Source organism: Platalea leucorodia (assembly GCF_965183815.1).
Source record: "Platalea leucorodia genome assembly, chromosome: 3".
Lineage (NCBI taxonomy): Eukaryota > Metazoa > Chordata > Aves > Pelecaniformes > Threskiornithidae > Platalea > Platalea leucorodia.
The window spans coordinates 84826690-84836364 of record NC_138825.1 but is presented as its reverse complement, the minus strand read 5'-3'; positions in this window follow the sequence as shown (position 1 = coordinate 84836364).

Sequence of the window (9675 nt, the reverse complement as noted above, 5' to 3'; positions counted from 1 at the left end):
CCTCCCTGGTCCTGCTGGCCACACTATTCCTGATACAAGCCAGGATACTATTGGCCACCTTGGCCACCTGAGCACACTGCTGGCTCATGTTCAGGAGGCTGTTGACCAACACCCCCAGGTCCTTTTCCGCCAGGCAGCTCCCCAACCACTCCTCCCCAAGCCTGTAGCGTTGCATGGGGTTCTTGTGACCGAAGTGCAGAACCTGGCACTTAGCCTTGTTGAATCTCATACAGTTGGCCACGGCCCATCAATCCAGCCTGTCCAGGTCCCTCTGCAGGGCCTTCCTACGCTCCAGAAGATCGTCACTTCCATGCAACTTGGTGTCATCTGCAAACTTACTGAGGGTGCACTACATCCCCTCATCCAGATCACCAATGAAGATGTTGAACAGGACCGGCCCCAACACTGAGCCTTGGGGAACACTGCTCATGACCGGTTGCCAACTGGATTTGACTCCATTAACCACCACTCTCTGGGCTCGGCCGTCCAGCCAGTTTTTAACCCAGCACAGAGTGCACTTATCCAAGCCGTGAGCAGCCAGCTTCTCCAGGAGAATGCTATGGGCGACAGTGTCAAAGGCCTTACTAAAGTCCAAGTAGACAACAGGCCTCCTGATGCTGCAGACCTCCTGATGCTGCAGAAGCTGGAAGTAGATCTGGAAGCCTAAATACCACCTGGCATTTTGTGCTGAAAAGGCATGGCTCAATTGCATTGCAAGCTCTGTCTGAACCTAAAATTGCTCAGCACTAGATTTTATGTTCTGCCAAAACAGGCCACAGGTATTTGTGGCCTCCTATGAGCATTCAGGAGACTAGAATGCCCCCAGCAAGTACTGTAGTGAAGGTCAAACACTCTCTGCAGACAGTACTGCACAGAATCCTGAATGTCTCTCTGACATTCAAGGATTTAGCTGCAGCCTTGAATGTCACGAAACAAACGACATGCAACACTCAGGCTGGAGCATGCCTCCTGCATCAATTCATCTTAAAATGCTTCTGGGAATTAGGCAGTTTGACATAATTTGTACAGAAATATTCATGACTCCCACAGAACACTTTTATGAAAGAAATGTTATCACAAAGCATTGCCTTAATAAAGAATTAGGTTGGTTTTAATCATCCACTTTCCTTAGTTAAAAATAAATATACAAAGCCTTCTGCAGTAGTGCATAAATCATACTGGTTTCTGAATTGTTAAGCATAGCTCACCACACTCCAAAGCTAAGAGTAAGGGTGCAGAATCCAAATAGATGTAGTTACATGGGGAGTGCATGGTATTCATTGTCTGCAATCCGTGACTATGCGTGTGCTAATAAAGAAAATGCACCACAAACTATTCTTTGGCGCTGCTGCCAGCTGCCTTGGCACAGCTTATTTCTGTACAGATAAATTCTCTTTTGTCCCAAACCATAGTAACTGCATCCAGATTGCTTGTGAGGAGGAGTCCCTGGCCCATGCTAAGCATCAAACTGTGCCTGGGCATAGTCTCTGAGTGCTGGTTGATGAGTCCAAAATTATTTCAGGGGCCATGCTAAGAATTTAACAGTATGAATGACCACATATCAGTGTGCAAGTCTGTGCATTGGCCCTGTTTAGTTTGCCAGAACATATGTATTCCATGTTGTTTGGTATCTGCCAAGGGTGTTATATGTGCTTGTGTCAGGAATAATAGAAACAGCAAAATATGGGACTGATATCAGGAAAAAGTGAATGGAATTGGCTTATGATGAAACAGGAGCTGTGCAAAACTTGTAACACTAGTGGAGGGCGAATTTTCTTCTTCATTACCCTTCAAATTAAATAGCCAGGAGATCTTCCTCATGTATGTGAAATTACTTTTAATATATTTGCTATTCAATGTTGTCTAGCACTGCAACTAACATCTAGCATCTTAGCAGCCTGACATCACATTTATCCTCTATGTGGATGAATACAAAAAACATTTTGATACATTGAAGCAATCTATTATGTGTTTGTTCTGCTGTTGGAAAAAAAAAAAGTACACAAAACAGGTATATATGAAATATGATTCTTTCTGAAGCCACTTCAATACGATCAGCCTCCAAGACTGAGGTCATTGAGCATTATATAGTGTGTTACACAATGGATGGCACTTCGGGTTATTAGCACTCAGTTGACAGCCAAACCTAACTGTGACATACAAAATAAGTACTCCAGCCCTTATACAGAACAGAAAAATGCTCCCACTCTATTGTGTATGAAGCACATCATAGATGTATGGGCATATGGTGGACAGAGGGCATAAAGAGGGGCAAAACCCTCTTTGATACAATTGTCAAAAGGAAATATATGTGAAAAGATATGTCCATTATTATTCAATCAATCCTTTGTTGCTTTAGGGTAGGTTGAGTAAATGATTTATATGGTAAGTTTCACTGCATAATAAATATATTACTTATTGGGGAAAAGGAAACAAGTCTAGAAATTGAAATATTTAATATTCAGAGAGAATGCATAATTGTACAAAGTATACAGAACTCCAGTCTTATTAATGTTAATAGCATTAACATTAAATGCCAAAAATAAATATATAGTAGAGCAATACTGTATAGAACTACTACATACTTCTTCCTTTAATTCATTTTAACTCTTTACTGCTCTAAAGACAAGAGTAAAGCCTCTTCAGAAAAATTCAGCAACTTACACAAAGGAAATCTGCAAGACTCTTGCAAGTGAAACTCTAGTAAAAATATTAGTAATTCCCAATCATCTTTGCAAGCATACCATTTTTTGTTTGGTTGGTTGTGTTCTTTTTAGTAAAACAAATGCAGAATAAATATAAAACACTGTAAATAATATATGTTGAAATGCATTGCACAGTAAATCTGCTGATGTTCTACGTTCAGACTCAGCTAAGTTGTTTCTGTTATGTGTAGACGCAGTTACGTTCTATTTGCATACGCCTGCTCATACGCACATTTTAATACAAGTTCAACCAATTCAGTTTTTGTTTCAGTCTTGATAATGTGAGCATAGTGTGTCAGAGTCAGATTCCTCAAGACACATTTGTTGCTTTTCAAATATTCCAGTTTTCTCTGCAAAACAGTCTGGGTCTCAATAACTAAATAACATTTCAGCTGGTAGATTAATAGGTGACTGGATCTCCTCAGATGTTCATATACCAGAAATCTGTAGCCTGTTCTCAGAATGGTACAGGGTATTAGCACATCCCTCCTTATTTTTTCTGTAATGTTTCACTCTACAGGACAACATCTGTTTTGCTCTTAGCTCAACCAAGGTGAGAAAATCTACAACATCTTTGCCTCCATTGCTATTTCATCTTAAACAAAAACAGAATCCCAGTGTGATGCCTGTAGATGTCTGAAGGTTTTACTGATGGTATTGCATCTAGAAATGACAACTGCTTATGCTGCAATGCTTTGTCTTACTCCATGAACATGCCCGAGTGGACCAAACTACCCTAATGAATAACACATTGGAGAACAGGGTAGTATGGTTACTCTTTTGTAATATTTCAGTCATAAATGAATTCGACATACAGGATTATCCCATAACATTGTCTTTAACTCTTATAACTGAAAGCTTTACCATCTTTCCGTAAGGTTGACTCAGTGTTAAGCAAGATGTGAATAACTGTCGTCCACTTCCTTATAATAAAAACTTTCAATGTCGTTTTTGAAACTGTTACTAAACATGTCTAGTCACTATCTATATTCTATTATATAGAATAGAACTCTATTTCTGCATATTTCTGGACTCCTGTCTCACCCTACTGTCTGGAACTAAGCAAACAGATGAAATCCGTGATTTGTATCCCTTGCTTCTCTATCTGTCTTTGGGAGATAAAATTAGTCCCTACAATACAAAACGAGCTTAAAAACTGTGAAACTGCTTAAGTCCACTTAGACATCTGTTAAACTGCAGTCTAAGTTGCTATTTTATTTAAAATATCCGTTACAATATTTTATCCTTATGGAAATCATATAATGGTGACTCAGTTATGCAATATGGATTTAGATGGATTTAGAGCAGCTTTTAGTCCAAAACACAGCCTGGAGTTGTTCATCCCTGTCATTCATAGGCATAGCATAAGTGTCTAAATACACCATCAGATTCCACATTCTCTTACGCACCCAAAGCAGAAGTGCCTAAAGACTCTGAGGAACAAATCTATTTCCCTCATACTTTAAAGGGGTTGATCCTTGACACAGTCATTCTACAAACATTAATTATTGTAGTAAAGTAGCAGTAATTAAAAACCTGAAGTTCATAGGAGCTGTATTCCCCCTATTGCATGCAGCAGTTGATGGTTTGCATCTACCAGTTTACTTCCTCCTGCCTGCGTTTCTTCCATTCCTTCTTCTTCACTGACAGGTCTCCATGGAAAAAAAACTGCCTTCCAATCCAGAAACTAATAACACTGTGGTCTCCTAGCTGTCAGTGTGTAACATAATGGTTATCTGAGCATCTCTTCAGTTGGGCCATTCTAATAGGTGTTGATGTTGATCCTACTTCATTCAACAACTTCTTGTTTCCCTGGAAGCAGCTTACATCTGCTTGGGCAAATTCTGTCATCACTGCCATTTCATTTGCAAATGCCATCTGTCCTGGAACTCCCTCAGGAAACAATCTTTCTTATCTGACTCAGGAGAGACATCCACATCATTTGTACTTTTCCAGCAATACTTTATTGAAGTGCTACATGTCATGTAAAAGAGTCACCTGAATGTCACAAATTAACAGATACGATTAAGTTACAAACTTCACAATTCCCTGTTTACAACTCTGTACATCATCTGTCCCACTGATATTAAACATCTTTTTAGGGTAGACTTAAAAACACTGAGCTTTCATAAAAAATTTCTCCATTGCTCTGCCCCTGGGAAGTCTCTTTCTGAAGCCTGAGCCAGATTCAAGCAGAGGGTGGTAGCTTTCCCTATCTGTGTTTCTAGCAACATGGGTAAAGTCCTAAGAAATAGGTTCTTCAGTGTGACCAAATAGTAAAATAAATAGATTGCTAAATGCCTTATAGTCGGTACGTGCAAACACTGTTGGAGGGTTTGTTATTTCCTCATCCCCGTCTTTGGTCAAAAAAGAGAAGAGTTTGGTCAAAAGCTGATAGAGTCTCACGTTCATTCAATTTCCAGGAAAAGTGCCTCTGTCATCTTGAAGAAAGTGTCACCAACTGTGACAACGATGCCCACACATGATATCAGGACTTGGCTTTCTTCCAGACCTGTATCGCAAAGACAGCATAAAACAATATCATATAAGCAAAGCTGAATTGTATATATGGTTTTGGCAGTACTGTGCTGATCGGTGTGGTTCCTTGCTGCTTTGCAGACATCTCCATAGCTCCTGAGCAGAAACAGGAAAAGGTACATTCGGACTCACTTAAACACTGTGTCAGACAACATTAAGATTGATTTAGTTTAGCCCAGGATTCTGTAGCTACTGTTGTCCACTGTCCTTTGTAGCACACAGACAGAAATTAACTGACACTAACAGTGTACAACTAAAGAAAGACAACTCAAATAATGTCTTTATTTCAGTTACTTCAGATTAATCTGTGATAGTACTTGCAAATGCAAAAAATCCTGCTCCAATCTCTGTTTAAAACCAGTGCTGAGCATATTCTGGAAGGTACAAGGACCACTTTTTCCTTTGCAAATAATTAGTGCCAAATGTTAGTGTCCACAACAGCACAGGCCTAAATGTCTGTCTTATAGCTGAAGACGAAAACTAGAACGGTCTGCTGATCTTCTACTCCACATAAGTAATATCAACTTGTCCATACTTTTGCTTTTAAACAGTGAGAATTTTCTGTCCGGGGAGGAGATGACTGAAGGTACTGAAAGAAACTTTCTCGAAGGAAAATAATGCAAATTTTGGAAAACTCTAAAGCAAATGAAGTTATTTGGTTTACAGGTAAGGAAAGGTCACAGATTACTTTGTAATGTCCAGATAATAGATTTATTCACCTATTATTTTGTAGTTTTTGTGCTTGTAGTAGCACCCTTTGTAAATAAAATACCAAATCTCAACTCTAAAATTATACACAAGTTAGCAGAATATGTTAAAAATATACTTACATATACTGTAAATACATTAAACAAAATGATAGGACATTGGCCTGGGTCCTACATTATGCCAGTGATCTCATGGTCTTGCTCGCAATGCATTAACTCAAGTGTGTTTTCTAGATTCAGTCTTCAGTACTGGAGTAGGAATGTACATTTAGTTTGGCTCTATGCCAATTGACTAATAATCATACAATCATAGAATCATTTACGTTGGAAAAGACCTTTAAGATCGAGTCCAACCATTAACCTAGCACTGCCAAGTCCACCACTAAACCATGTTCCCAAGCACCACATCTACCCTTCTTTTAAATACCTCCAGGGATGGAGACTCAACCACTTCCCTCTGCAGCCTGTTCCAGTGCTTGACAACCCATTCAGCGAAGAAGTTTTTCCTAACATCCAACCTAAACTTCCCCTGGCTCAACTTGCAGTCATTTCCTTTTGTCCTATCGCTTGTTACTTGGCAGAAGAGATCGACCCCCACCTTGCTACAACCTCCTTTCAGGTAGTTGTAGAGAGCAATAAGGTCTCCCTTCAGCCTCCTCTTCTCCAGACTAAACAACCCCAGTTCCCTCAGCCACTCCTCATATGACTTGTTTTCCAGACCCTTCACCAACTTCTTTGCCCTTCTCTGGACACGGTCCCAGCATCTCAATGTCCTTCTTGTAGTGAGGGGCCCAAAACTGAACACAATACTCGAGGTGCAGCCCCACCAGTGCCAAGTACAAGGGGACTATCACTTCCCTAGTCCTGCTGGCTACACTATTTCTGATGCAAGCCAGGATGCCATTGGCCTTCTTGGCCACCTGAGCACACTGCTCGCTTATGTTCAGGAGGCTGTTGACCAACACCCCCAGGTCCTTTTCCGCCAGGCAGCTCCCCAACCACTCCTCCCCAAGCCTGTAGCATTGCATGGGGTTCTTGTGACCAAAGTGCAGGACCTGGCACTTAGCCTTGTTGAATCTCATACAGTTGGCCACGGCCCATCAATCCAGCCTGTCCATATCATATATTAACATATTTGTCCATTGATCCAGCCTGTCCAATCATACTTTTTTTTTTTTTTTAAAAAAAAAAAAAAGAGCAATATTTAGTTCAAAATTTCAACTTTTGAGTGTATATATATATTAAAATGGTCCCCATCCTCTACATGAGAAGACAACCCAACCCAAATAATTACAGGTAAACAAGAATCTGTCTTTTCTATATGCACTTCACAAAGGAAGGTACAGAATACAAGAATGAGCATGCACACATATTAAAAGTCAGTGAGAGTTTTTAGTAGAAGGGAAGAGGGGAATTCAAAAGACATAATTGTCATATATGCCTTTGTACTGACTGATACATCCATTTTGACAGGAGGAAGTTGTGTTTTACTAGCAGCATGAGTCAAATAATCTAAGTTTTTACCTGTTTGGGTTTTTTTTAGGTCATTCACTGATTATTATTATTTTTTTATCTAAAGGCATGCAAATTAAAAAAACATAACTATGATACAGTTGTACAAAACTGAGCCCAGTACAGCAAATTTTTCTATGTAACTTAACATCGTCTGCTCAGCTCCATCAGCAGACTTCAATCCTGCAGACTCTCAGACATGGCTGACATTAAAATACAAGTACTGAGCATGCAGTAAATAAACAATCAATAACAACAATGAGTGACAGTTTCAAAAGAGAACTAGAATTTAGAATAGTTACCTATTTTTACATTTTTCTTCAATTTTTTTTAAGGAAAGATGTGTATTAACTCCACAGCACACAGTATACTCAAATACAGCTCATAATTCTTCCTTTGGATAGTATTTAAAATATAGTTTTTGTTTAAATTAAAAATGTTCTATTTATGTGAACACAGTAGTAATATTTATTCAGCAGTTTTTCAAATCTTGTATACTCTCACTAATAGAGGAAATGATTGATTCTAGTTCAATTAGTAATATACACATCTTTTCATAAGAAATTTTAGAAGTATTTTTCCATATTTCCTTTTCTTTTCATCTTTGATCAATTTTAATTTGAAAAGGTAATTGGAAAGTCCCATGAGTCTCAAAACCCACACTAATTAGATATTCAAATACTCATTCAACCAGAAAGATTTACCAAGGAATGTTAATGATGTGAACATCTTTCTTTTTGTCTAAATACGTTGATCGTTCTAGTTGCAAACTATAGAAAGTAAATAGAATCCCACTGTTTGTATTTTGGTTGTTTTTCTTGTTTGTTTATTTTCTTTTCTTTTTTTTTTTTTTTGAACACTGAGTATATATATATAAAAAAATCCTGCTTGGGAATAAATTAAGATTATGATTTTCAATATCATTAGAAATTGGGCATCATACTGAGCAAAACAGCCAAATATAATTCAGAAAACTCTAATCTGTTGAGAACATCAAATTTTGGTTATTTTGAATCTTTACTACTTAGCTGTGTTTAGCTTTGTTTTCCAGTTATAGGAACATATCCTTGTGTAGTCACAGCTGTTAGTCAAGATGGGAATCAAAGGCCAGTCTCTAGACTAGGTGGTCCACTGGGCTACTAGGCTGAAAGCGTCACCATTTCTGAAATCAGTCAGTGATAAGAAAACAGCATTGTATTCAGACACCTTTGACATTCCCAGCTGAAAAAGCAACTACCTGTCTACAGCTAGGTTATCTAAGGGGGTGGACTTTGGCACAAATTAGGCTAGAGACTCAAAAGCATCCCTGCATATCTGCAGTAAAAAACCTGAAATGCATCACTGCCACACTCCTGTAAGTATTTGAATGAAGAGAGAAGGATTTGTTGGTTGCTTTTATTTGTTTGTTTGTTTTTTAGTGTTTGTTGAGTTGTAAATGCAAAATCCTGATATGAAATAAACCAAGATGCTTTTTTTTATGCTTTTTAAGGTTCTTAAGATGAACATATCTGGATCAGCAACAAATTTTTAAACAATAATTTACTTGCCACAGTTAAATAAAATTTAGGTAATACTTATTTTTATAAATTAATTTTTATTCTTTTCTAGCTATACATGAAAGACAAAATTCACTCCATTGTTAAAAGGAACTCTAGTTGTGATCTTTAAGTGAAGCAAATTTCTGTACATAGTCAAGTAGAGATTTCCTTGGAATACACCCCAAAAAGAATAAATGAGTTATTCAGAAAAAAGATATTCTGAACACCAAAGAATGTCTAGCTGTCCACAGACTGCCTAGTAATTTTTCTCATTTCATTTCTTTTCTGAAAGCTTTCTCTGTTCCTCGTATGGGATAAAGTTACACTCCATGAGATAAAGAAACCTCTACATATTTATACAGTATTTTTCTTCTTTTTATGTCATGGAAACGAATAGCCAAATCGTGTCTGCTTTCTGTGGGAATACTTGAGAGATGCAGAACTGCAGGGAATCCCCTTCTGCCCTGAAGTTCCTCCCTGCAGAAAATAGGACTAGACTGCCATGCTCCCAGCGGTCAAAGGCAGAGGACGATGCATGCTGCTGACAGTGAGGCAGGCATGGAAAAGGGCATGCCCCTAAGCAGGGTGCAGCATCCCCAGGAACCAGCTCACTATTGTGGAGCTGTAACTGAGAAAGCTTGTCTGTGTGTATTGTACAAAGTCATCAACGTTACC